Source organism: Carlito syrichta, unplaced genomic scaffold, assembly GCF_000164805.1.
Source record: "Carlito syrichta isolate Samal-C Ts95f unplaced genomic scaffold, Tarsius_syrichta-2.0.1 Scaffold302767, whole genome shotgun sequence".
Classification (NCBI taxonomy): domain Eukaryota; kingdom Metazoa; phylum Chordata; class Mammalia; order Primates; family Tarsiidae; genus Carlito; species Carlito syrichta.
In genome coordinates this window covers 53,209-65,730 of record NW_007246863.1, presented here as the reverse complement: position 1 = coordinate 65,730, position 12,522 = coordinate 53,209, and the positions used below count along the sequence as shown (strand labels likewise).

The following is a 12,522-nucleotide window of genomic DNA, read 5'->3' as shown; positions in this document are numbered from 1 at the left end:
GTGCCCGCCGGCCGGCCCTCCAGGCTGCAGCTGCTGCGCCCCGCGTCCCTTGCATCCTCCCTCCTTCCTGCCTTCCTAGCCAGTGCGCCCCTACTCCCCACTGGCAGCGTGTCCCCACCTTCGTGTGTTCGCCCCCTTTTCGAGGTCAGCCTCCTTCGCCGCCGCCGCCGCCGCAGCGTGACTTTGGCAACCTGGAACTCGAGGGGAACCCCCCCTCCCCCGCCCAAACGAGCGTTTTGTCCGCGCCTTCAGAGAAGTCTGAATGGGCTTTTCTCTCCGCCGTGTGTCTCTGTCTTTCATCCCCATTCACGGCCTGAAGTTGCTCGGAGAGCCTGAAGTTGCTCGGAGTGACTCATGTCCCTCTGCTGAACCCGCCCCTGGCTTTTGTGACATCGAGGTTTATCCAGATCGCCAGTGGCGGTGATCTCCTTTAGGAAACCGAAGCGTGCGGACTCATCCCCCTTCTCTTGCATGTCCCCTACCCCGTCCCAGTTAGAGTCTGGTCGGTTTTAAAACCCGAGTCTCTGCCGTTGTTTTTCCTCCTTATTTTCCACACCTCTTTCCTTTCGTTCTTTAGCTGTTTTACAGAAATGTAGCGAAAAGTCCTTGCGTGCCATTGCCGAGATACACTAGACCTGTCTGTGGGGGGAGGCCAAGTGAGGGGCGTGCGCGTTTCTCCGGAGTGTCCCCTCTTTACAGAAGGAGGATATTGGGGCGGCTGCATTGCAAGTTTATTTCCCAGACCAGGGAACCTGTAGATTTTTATTGCAAGTCCTGGCCTTTGTGAGCCTGAAGGCCAAACAATGGAGGTAAGAAAGGGAATTCACGGGGAAAGAGAATTCTCTTTCTAGAGCCTGGTTCTGGCCATGAATGAGGAAAGAGGTGAGGAGGGGATTATGTTTCAAGTTAACCATAGGAAGATTTAGCATAATATAACTGAATAACACAAGTAAAGTGGACTTTACAATTTTGAAAGATTAGCTTTCCTGTCATTTAATTGTGTTCAGTGATTATGAGCATATCTGTAGTTAAGTTTTCTTTTCTTTTTTTTTTTTTTGAGTTGGAGTCTCACTCTGTCGCCCAGACTGGAGTGCAGTGGCCGCTCCCGGCCACCACAGCCTCGACCTGCTGGGCTCCGGCGATCCTTCCGCCTCAGCCTTCCGAGTAGCCGGAATTACAGGCATGCGCTACCACGCCCGGCTGATTTTTTTGATTTATTGTAGAGATGAGGTCTCACTGCCCAGGCGGGTCTCGAACCTAAACTTAAAATTCTGGTGTCACCAAACAAATGCTAGGGAGAATAATAGCCTGGTGTATAAAGTAATGTTGCTTTTTGAAGTCGCCGTTACTTTAGTTTCAACACGCTTTCAAAAAGATTTTACCCTGTGAGCATTGAAACATCATGTATGCTCATATTTATTGATGTTCTTGAAGTGTTAGCTTCGTATTATTGATGGTAATGAAGGCAAAATAGTGGAAGGCATAGATATTGTTTTCAATAACATGAATCATTGATGAAATTAGAATACTTAAGAACTATTTTTCTGTCATAGTAGAAAAACAATTTCCTAAAGCAACAATGTAATAATGCTTCCTTCATTTACCAACTGCACAGTTGGAATGTGACAGGCAAGTGTTTTAGAATCTTTTTTTTAATGTCTTGATTTTTTTCCTTTTATTTCTTCTAATTAAATGGGAAAATATAATCGAATTAATGTTTTATTTATTTATTTATTTATTTGAGTTGGGGTCTCACTCTGTTTCCCAGATTTGAGTGCAGTGGCAGGCTCCCGGCCACCGCAGCCTCAACCTGCTGGGTTCCGGCCATCCTTCCGCCTCAGACTTCCGAGTAGCTGGGATTACAGGCACGCGCTACCATGCCCGGCTGATTTTTTTATTTATTGTAGAAATGAGGTCTCGCCAAGTTGCCCAGGCGGGTCTCGAACCCGCGAGCTAAGGCAATTCACTCATCTCAGCCTCCCAAAGCATGGGATTACAGACTGAGCCACCAAGCCCGGCTTAAATAAAGAAGTAAATGCACAATTGAAGAGGGCAATTTACAAAGTCATGATTCCAAACTAAGCTATTTTTATCTCTTATCCGCGACTAAGTTATTTTATTTTATATTTTGAGTTGGAGTCTCACTCTGTTGCCCAGACTGGAGTGCAGGGGCAGGCTCCCGGCCACCGCAGCCTCAACCTGCTGGGCTCGGGTGATCCTTCTGCCTCAGCCTTCCAAGTAGCTGGAAGTACAGGCATGTGCTACCATGTCTGGCTAATTTTTTGATTTATTGTAGAGATGAGGTCTCGCCAAGTTGCCCGGGCGGGTCTTGAACCTGTGGACTCCGGCAATCCACTCACCTCAGCCTCCCAAAGAGCAGGATTACAGGCTGAGCGACCGATCCTGGCTGACTAAGTTATTTTTGCATGAAGTTTCATGTTTAAGGAAAAAGTTGTTATGATTTGAAGACTTTACTGTATGTCTCAGTGTTAGGATGTCTATTTTTGGAATATTTAAATATAGAATATATATCACCAAGGAAGAGCTAAAGATTTCTAGTACGGTAGTTAGTATTATGAGAAACTGATAGGATGCATGACCTTTTTCCTTTCATTCCACTATTTTTGCAGCTGTCCTTTAAATCTAAAGGAAGGCTTTCCCATCTCATTAAAATGTCAAGACATTCTATAAATATTTTTAGCTCAGTATACCATCTAATATGTCGGACTGCCTACTTACAACATACTTGGTTCTCAGAGATAGGATTCATTGCGAAGATGAGGCAAGAAAATGCTTATCTACTTGGCCTTCAGTGTTTCATTGTTTAAGCAACTAAGGAGTTCTCAAGACCACATCTGTTAAACAGACATTATTGATCTATCTAGTATTTTGAGCCCTAATTCAGAATCACTCAGGTGCATTTTCATTTCAAGTATTGTAACTTAAATTATCTCATTGTTTTACAATTGATCTTGTTTTTGTTCTAAGTGTTCACACTTAAACTTTTAAATAGATAGAATGAGAGGCCAGGTTGCATTCCTATATGTACCTTTTGACATTTTCTAAAACCTTTAGTTGCTTCATAATGTCTTTTAACCTGCTCAGTACATAATGTAATAATTCTTATTAGTGATCTGTACTTTTTGAGTAGTACTTTGGTATACTGCTAGTGATCTTCCTTTTCTGTCTTTGTGTGATAATTCCAAATTTACCATTCCCTTGAAGCTTCCTATTCCACCAAGACCCTATCCTCCATACCAAACAGATTTTAATTCACAGAGAAAATAATTGCCATATAACATAACAGCCTCACATAGTCTCACTGGTCTGTCCCTTAACATGTCCTTTTGACTTTATTCTTATCTTAGATGAAGCATTTTTATTCCTTGTTTTTAAGATTAACCTCTCTGCTTGTGCTCTTTATCCCATCTCATATTTTTTAGGTCTTGTGCCAGCATTTATTCACTCCTGAGTATGCTTAATTTCTCAGTGTCTTCATGTTCCTCTCTACTGCCTGTAACAGTGCTCAATCTCCCACTTTAAATTAGCTTTACTTCCACAGGGCTTCACCTCAGAGTTGCTGTTCAGATTTGTTTTACTCAGTCCCTTATTGTCAATTGTATTCTGATGAAACAAATGTTCTTAAAGTCATTCAGTAATAACGATGATAATAGTATTAATGTAAGAATAGTTACTACTTAAGCCCTGTTTGTATGCTCAGCATTATTCTTAGTACCTTACATGGTACTGATTTGATTCTGTGGGGTAGGAAACCGTATGGAGTAGCATATTGTGAGGTCAGGAGCTTTGAACACCAGTTTCCTGGGTTTGAGTCTTTCTTATACTGCATAACTATGTGTAGGACCTTAGGTAAATTATTTGACCTCTATTAGTTTCCTCATCTATACGTTGGGAATAATATCTGTCTTCCTACCTCAAAGGGAAACTGAAACATAAAGAGATTAAGTAACTGACCACTCAAGATCACACAGATTTGTATGAAGATTTAGGTTAGAACCCAGACAGCTTTATTAACCACTTTGCTCTCTCTTCAATGATGTTGGTGACCTAGTTGATAAAAGTAGATTAGTGGGAAATTTTTACTCTTCTAGGCCTTCGTTTAGCACTTGATGGTATTCTACTTTCTGCTTATTAAAACTGTTTTCCCTGCTTGCTTCCATATCACTGAACCTTGTATCCCCAATGACAACTAAGTTTTATTTCTTCCCCTATTTGTGCCCACTCCTTAAATTTTTTTTTTTTTTTGAGTTGGAGTCTCACTTTGATTTCCAGGTTAGAGTGCAGTGACATGCTCATGGCCACTGGCAGCCTCAACCTGCTGGGCTCAGGTGATCCTTCCGCCTCAGCCTTCCAAGTAGCTGGATCTACAGATTGAAGTCTCACCAAGTCTTCCAGGCTGGTCTCAACCCCTTAAGCGCAGACCATCTTCTTGCCTCGGCCTCCCAGAGTGCTGGTATTATAGGTGTGAGCCACTGTGCCCAGCCATTTTTTTTTTTTTTTTTTAGGTTTGTTCCTCTCCCTTCTTTCCTTCCTCCATTTTCTTCCTTATCTTCCCTTTTTTTCCTCTAGGACCAGAAGTTTAGGTTATAATTTCTAAAATCTCTAGGCTAAAGCACACTCTAGCTTTCCAGATTCTTGATTTCAGATTCTTGAATGTATCATAGTTACCTTATACCCTATCTGTTGACCACTAAATAATGTGATTTGAATATGTCACCTTTGATTAAAATATATATTTTTTTGTCTCTACTGTGGCTGAAGAAATTCCAGTTCTAGAAGTGGGAAAAATGGTTCCCTGTTTCTTGTTCACTTGTATTTAATGTGGATGCTTCAGTTTATTTCTATGAAATAATCTTTTAAAGTGATTAGTTGGAGAGGGCTAGATTTCCTTAAACTAGATGCTGTCCTTAAATCCACCCACCTAAACTATAGTGGTTTGTAATAAACTGGAGGAGAATTGGGGAGTAAAAATACAACTGTCAATGTCTACTTCATGGAGACCATTGGTAAAGTGTGATATATGACAGCTGACATACAGACTGAATGAGGATGCCAGCATTTAGTATTGAATATTAGTAAATATTACTTTTTTCCTTGTTTTTGTTGGTTAAAAATAAATATAAATGAAATTTCTTACATGTTTTCTGCACCCTAGTGGATCATTTTGTATACCTTCTGGGGCAATAATAGTGGTCTGCTTGATAAGATGAAGGTTAAAATTAAACTGTTCAGCATGGCATACAATTCCTTGTACAGTTTTTGTTGGTTTTTTTTTGAGTCAGAGTCTCACTCTGTCCCCCAGACTGGAGTTCAGTGACACACTCATGGCCATTGCAGCCTCAACTTGCTGGGCTCAAGTGATCCTTCCCCCTCAGCCTTCAAGTAAGTAGCTGGAAGTATAGGTGTGTGTTACCATGCTTGGCTAATTCTTTTGATTTGTAGAGGTGAGGTCTTGTCAGGTTGTCCAGGCTGGTCTCGAACCCCTGGGCTCAGGCAGTCCTCTTGTCTTGGCCTACCAAAGTGCTAGGATCATAGGCGTGAGCCACCATACCTGGCCTCTTATACAGTTTTGTTTTACTTTATGTTTCCAGCTACTTTTTTTTTTTTTTTTGAGCTGGAGTTTCACTCTGTCGCACAGGCAGGAGTGCAGTGGCACGCTTATGGCCACCACAGACTTGACCTGCTGGACTCAGGTCATCCTTCCGCCTCAGCCTTCCAAGTAGCTGGAACTAAAGGCATGTGCCACACCACACCCAGCTAATTTTTTTATTTTTTTATAGAGACAAGGTCTCTCCAAGTTGCCAGGCTGATCTTGAAGCCCTGGAGTCAGTCAGTCCTTTTGCTTCAGCCTTCCAAAGTGCTGGAATTACAGATGTGAGCCACTGCGCCCAGCCTTCCAGCTACTTTTTACTTCTGTGGCCATTCCTCTTCTCATACCGTATCTTACAACTTCATTAAACTATAGTATTCATATAGCCTTTGTTTATACTGTTTTGTTAGTCTGAGATGATGCTACCTTATACCTCTTTAAAATTCTACCTATTCTTCATGAATCAGCATGTGTATCACCTTCTTTGGGGAGCTTTTCCTGAAAATGTAATGTATAGTAGTTAACAGTGTAGACTGTAATTGCTGACTGAGATACCTGTCTGGATTTTTAATCTTGGTTTACTGTTTGAAAGCTCTTTTGCTTTGGGCAAACTATTTAGTTTTTTGTGCTTCATTTCCTTATCTGTAAAATAGGAATAATAATATCAATTTTATGAGTTATTAGGTAGATCAGTGAGATTATACATGTGAAGTACTTGGCACATGGATGAGTTTATTTTGTTTTTTGTTTTTTGAGTCTGAGTCTTACTCTGTTACCCAGGCTGGAGTGCAGTGGTATGCTCACGGCCACTGCAGCCTCCACCTGCTGGGCTCAGGCGATGCTTCTGCCTCAGTCTCCTGAGTAGTTGGAACCACAGGTGTGCACCACCATGCCCAGCTAATTTTTAAATTTATTTTAGAGATGAGGTCTTGCCAAGTTGCCCAGGCTAGTCTGAAACCTTGGATTCTGGCAATCCTCTTGCCTTGGCTTCCCAAAGTGTTGGGATTACAGGTGTGAGCCACTGCACTGGGCAGTGAGTTCTTTATAAATAACATCCACTGTTATTAATTGTAGGATGCATTTTAAAAATATTTTAATCTTTTTTTTTTTTTTGAGTTGGAGTCTCTCTCCATTGCCCAGGCTGGAGTGCAATGCTCACAGCCACTCCAGTATCGACCTGCTGGCCTCAGCAATCCTTCCACCTCAGCCTTCTAAGTAGCCAGGACTACAGGCATGCGCTACCACACCTGGCAGATTTTTTGATTTATTGTAGAGACGAGGTCTCGCCAAGTTGCCCAGGCTGTTCTCGAACCCATGGGTCAGGCAATCCACTCACCTCAGCCTTGCAAAGTGCTGGGATTACAGGCTTGAGCCACCACGGCCAGCCAATATTTTAAACTTATAATCAAGACATGTATTTAAAGTAATACTTATATCATCTCCACAAAGCTATAATTAAATTGAAGGCACACTTTTATTGATGATGATTTGTAGAATTGAGGAAATATCTTGGTGGCTGCCTTTTTTGTGCTTTCACTATTTGTACTTACCTGTCCTAGCATTATATGTTAAATTATTGCTTGGTTGTCATCTAATTGTTTTAGTCTAATTGTCATCTCATGTTTTTAATCTTTAAAGTATATTAACATAATTTGTGTTCTGAAATATACCACATTTATAATATGGCACTTTTTTGCCGGCCCATTTTATACACACACACACACAATTTTGTATCTTGTCCATTTCCTCTTTGAACTCCTCAAGGTTTAAAGATCAACTTTGTATGTGCAGTGTTTAAATATATCACCTGGCACATAGTAGACTGTCTGTAGATGTTGATTGAAAGGGAAAATGATGAACAAGAAAGGTTCATCAGGCTTTGATTTTTTTCCCGCCGCTAATATGGAATTCAATATTTTTTAACATGCAAATTTAGTCATTGAATTTGCATTTTTATGTTCCTCAGGATTGTACCAAGTCTTTGGTTAATGTAACATGGTTAATATTTAAAGTATAAAATGATTCCTATGCTTAAAAGTTAAATACAAATGGAGATTCTGCTTTTATTTTGCAAGAACGTTTGCTGAAGATGACCTTAGAGGAGAGACGCAAAGAATACCTAAGGGACTATGTTCCTCTGAGCACCATTCTATCGTGGAAGGAGGAGGTGAAGGGCAAGAGCCAAAATGATGGTAAGTTTCTCAGAACACATCTTAGGGAGATACTATTCCCATTTTGTTTGTGACTCCTGCAGGACAATTGTTGACAGAAATAAATAGCTGGCATTCAACAAAGAGGTGACGTTGTTATTTGAAATTATTGCTTGGTTGTCATCTAATTGTTTTAATCTAATTGTCATCTTATGTTTTTAAGTTTTAAAGTATATTAACATAATTTGTGTTCTGAAATATACCATGTTTATAATATGGTACTTTTTTGTAGGCTCCCCCCTCCCTTTTTTTACCATTCTTTAATAGTTCTTGGAGCAAATGCTGTTAGGGATTTGCTGCTTTGGTGATGCGGCCCTTTGACTTTGTTTTGATTGGGTTCATTTATAATGGATTTCCTTATGTTATTTTAAGCATTGGATACAGCTGAAAGAGTATATTAAGCAGAAGAGAGAAAAATCAAATTACATTTCTCATCATTTTACAAAAGAATATATATTTTGTATAGTGGGGATATTATGTCTATATGTAACGTGTTCATGTGACAGAATTTACTCTCTCAATTTCTTATATGATTTGATGAGAGTCTAGGTTATGTTTAGAATATAAATGAAGTTTTAAAGATTAAAAAGGTACATGAAAACGTTTCTAAACACAATATAATAGATTTAATAGATGTTTAATGTTATTATTACTGAATTAAAACTCATTGGTGTTGATGATCTAGATATGTAGTTTAGACAAACAGGATACTTTTTAGGGTACTTAATAGCTGAGAAAGAAAGGTGACTTTATGAAATGGACATGGATCATGCAAATTTCACAGATTGTGGTCTTAGATTGGTGGAACTATACAGGATACTATGAGCCCAGAAAATGAAGACTAGTATGGAATTCCTGTGGACAAAATCTTTGGGGAAAGATTAGACTTTAGTGTCTATGAAGAGAGCACATTTACCTGAGAGTTTGAACTTTAGACAGAACTTTTATTTTTTATTTTTTACTTGAATTGGAGTCTCATGGTCACCCATGACCACTGCAGACTCAACCTGCTGGGCTCAGGTGATCCTTCCTCCTCCTCAGCCTTTCAAGTAACTGGAACCACAGGCGTGTGCCACTGTGCCTGGCTAATTTTTTGATTTATTGTAGAGATGAGGTCTTGCTAAGTTGCCCAGGTTGATCTTGAACCTGTGAGTTCAGTCAGTTCTCTCACTTCTGCCTCCCAAAGTACAGGGATTATAGGCATGAGCCATTGTGCCCTGTTAGACAGAACTTCTTCTACAAAAGCAAAGCATATGGGACTAGGTGTGAAAAGTTGTGGGTTATTTTAGACCTTACATTGCCTGGAAACATATGTGACCTTGGGCAAGTGGGGTAGTGGATATACCAAGTTCTAATGAGGTCATTGAACAAGCTGATTGGATTGTGCACATCTGACCTGCCAGTCTAATGTCTTCTGTAAATGCAAATTGTTTTAATAATGGTCTGATTCAGACATCATTGAATGAGAAGGGAGTGCTGTGAAATAAAAAGAAGACAGGCTAGAAATCAGGGGAACAGAGTTCTGGGCCTTGTCTGACCCTAGGGCCATATGCCTCTTTATGTTTAGGTCTCAATATTATTTCTTCTTCTTTTGTTTATAAGCAACTGGTATTGAATACTTCAGCTTTATTTTTTTATTTGTTTTTATTAATGGTTACAGGTTGTATAACCTTTATTCAAAATGCTTGGCACCAGAAGTGTTCAGGATTTTGGATTTCCTTGGATTATACTTACCAGTTTAGCATCCTAATCCAAAAATCCAAAATCTGAAGTGCCTTAGTGAGCATTACTTTTGAGCATCAAGTTGGTGCTTAAAAAGTTTCAGATTTTAGAACATTTTGGATTTTTAATTTTTGCATTAGGACAATTCAACCTGTAATACATATATCCCCCACATAAAAAAAGGATACATTGAATAACTTCTGACATTGTTATTCTCTAACAGGTTGCTGCATATTTAATACTATCTCCCAATATGACCTTTTAAGTGGTTACAACTGCCGTATGTATTTCATTTTTTCCCCTCATGCTTTTTAAAGTTGAAAGTTCTTCATGGGGGAACTAGGTGATGTGATCAAAACTGTATTTCTATTAAACAACGTTTTATTTTTCAATTTAATATCTGAAATGTTTCTAGCTCCTTTCTTTTGTGACCTAGAAATGGTGACTGGCCTCTTCCTTTTTTATGAAGTAGAATGACTCATTTTGCAAGTAATATTTGTTAATTTCTATACATAATGCACATCTTTCGTATATACTTTTTGTTACATACTCAGTGCTCAGTCATAAGAAAATATTAAGAGAATTTTAGCATTTTAACAGTTTTAAAAGGTCCTTCAAAAAATATAAATTTATAAAAGTGATAAAGGACAACTATATCTACAGTTATATTTGTAATGTTTAAGTCACTGCTTTTAAATATATGTGTATATAAGTAGGTATTGATATTTATGTTAAATATGGAATCTCAAACTTAGTATCAAAAGAAATATATATTTTTGTGAGTTTCTAATAGTAGTAAATGAATAATATTTATTGGGTTAGGGCAGTAGACCAGTTTTAAATTTAGTAGTTTATGATTAACTGTGTTTTTATGGAGGGCCATTTTAGCCTTAATAGCTATAATTATGTGGAAAGTTCTTGAGCTACTGTTTTACATTTTTTTCTTACCTAGATTTCTTTTACTTTGATCAAATGCTTCTTGTTATTATAGTACAGTAGAAAGTTAAATAAGAAAGAGGGGAGTGGCCAAATGTGTTTTTAACAGTTTTGGTGTTAAGCCTTCCTAAAACTAAAGGAAACCAACAAAATGCCAAGCAACATAAAATCAGTGTTGGTATGGAAAGGAAGAAGCAAGTGGATATATTTTCTACTTTGTCTTACTGCTTTGTTAATATTGGAAAGCTATGGATTAGATGAGGAAAGAATGGGAGATGATTACAAAAAAAAAAAAAAGAAAACCTATCTCTCAAAACCCATTAAATACATCATTTGCTTATTGTTCATCTTCATATTTGTCAGCTGTTATTAGCAAATCTCTGGAATTGTATGCTTCTAATTACTTCTTTCTTTGTATTAGCAATTATGTAACAATTCTATTTCATTTGTCAGTTGCTATCCTGTAGGTACGTTTAAAACTCTTGTATCTCCTATTATACTGTGTCTTTAGCTTCTGGAATGATGCCTTTTGTGTAAGTAGACTCGATCATTATGTTAAATAAGAATGTCTTTGAGGTTAATAGTCTACATGGGATGGTTCATTCCAAACTTTTAATAATGGGTGTTAAAAAAATTATAAAAATAGGATACAGTCATGTCTCACCTAATGATGTTTTGGTCAACAATATACTACATACATGATGGTGGTTCCATAAGATTACAATAATTTATTTTTATTGTATCTTTTCTGTGTTTAGATGCACAATGACTTGCCATTGTGTTACAGTTCCTTACAGTATTTACCACAATAACAGGCTGTACAGGTTTGTAGCCTAGGAACAATCAGATATACCATATAGCCTATGTGTGTAGTAGTCTATATCATCTAAATATGTTTAAGTGCACCCTATGATGTTCGCATAATGACAAAATCACCTAATGATGCATTTCTCAGAGTGTATCTCTGTTGTTAATTGATGCATGACTGTAGTATAAGGAACCTCATACAGCTTATCACCCAGTTTCAACAGTTACTACATGGCTTGCTCTATCTATCTATCTTTTTTAAAAAATGTATTTTATTTTAAAGATGTGGGGTACAATTCAGGATTAGGTATCAAGTCATTATCATACAGGTAAAGTTTAGGCCTCTGTTTGGTCCCCACTTTGCCTGCAATCCTTATTAATATTATTGACCCCTCTCCCTACCCTGGCAGTTTCCGGCTACTGCCAATCCCTTTCTTATAGTATTATGGTAAATGTCCAGGGTCCACTTATGAGTGAGAACATGTGTTACTCAGTCCTTTGTTTCTGTGATAAATCACAGACTCTAAAAAGACTTTAAATTCATCCAAGACTCTAAATCCATCCAAGTTGCTGCGATTATTTCATCTATATCAGTGCTCCCTGTACCTTCTTCCTAGATTATTTTGAATCAAATTACATATATCATGTAAATTTTAATTTATAAACGTATAATCACATATATCATATAAATCACATATCATGAATTTTAATCTATAAATGTATGTATGCACGCATATATATATATTGCCATAAGATAGGGACCTATTTTTGTTTTGCTATCACCATAATACTTTATCATGTCTAAAATTATTAATTTCTTAATATAATCAAATATCTAATTAATATTCATGTTTTTCCATTGTTTCATAAAGGGTTATTTTTTTGGATGGTTGATTTATTTGCATCTACATCTCACCAAGTTCCACTTACTGCATTTAATGTTTCTTAAGTCACTTTTAATCTATAATTACTTCTCTCTTTCCTTTTTTCTTCTCCCTTTATAATTTTTTTTTTTTTTGAGTTGGAGTCTCACTCCATTGCCCAGGCTGGAGTGCATTGGCACACTCACACCACCCTGGCATTGATCTGCTGGACTCAGGCAATCCTTCTGCCTCAGCCTTCCAAGTAGCTGGAACTACAGGCATGCGCTATCACACCCGGCTAATTTTTGATTTATTGTAGAGATGAGGTCTTGCCATAGTTGCCCAGGCGGGTCTCGAACCTATGGGCTCAGGC

The 12,522-nt window shown here is 38.2% G+C and overlaps 1 non-coding gene across 1 annotated transcript in view; it reads left to right on the top strand.

Annotated features, from left to right (window-relative positions):
• LOC103259462 overlaps window positions 1-12,522 on the top strand; it is a 46,293-nt gene that overhangs the window by 918 nt on the left and 32,853 nt on the right. Inside the window, exon 2 of the transcript XR_002481919.1 lies at window positions 7,687-7,803. This is a non-coding gene — a transcript (uncharacterized LOC103259462). The remainder of the gene's footprint in view (window positions 1-7,686; window positions 7,804-12,522) is intronic.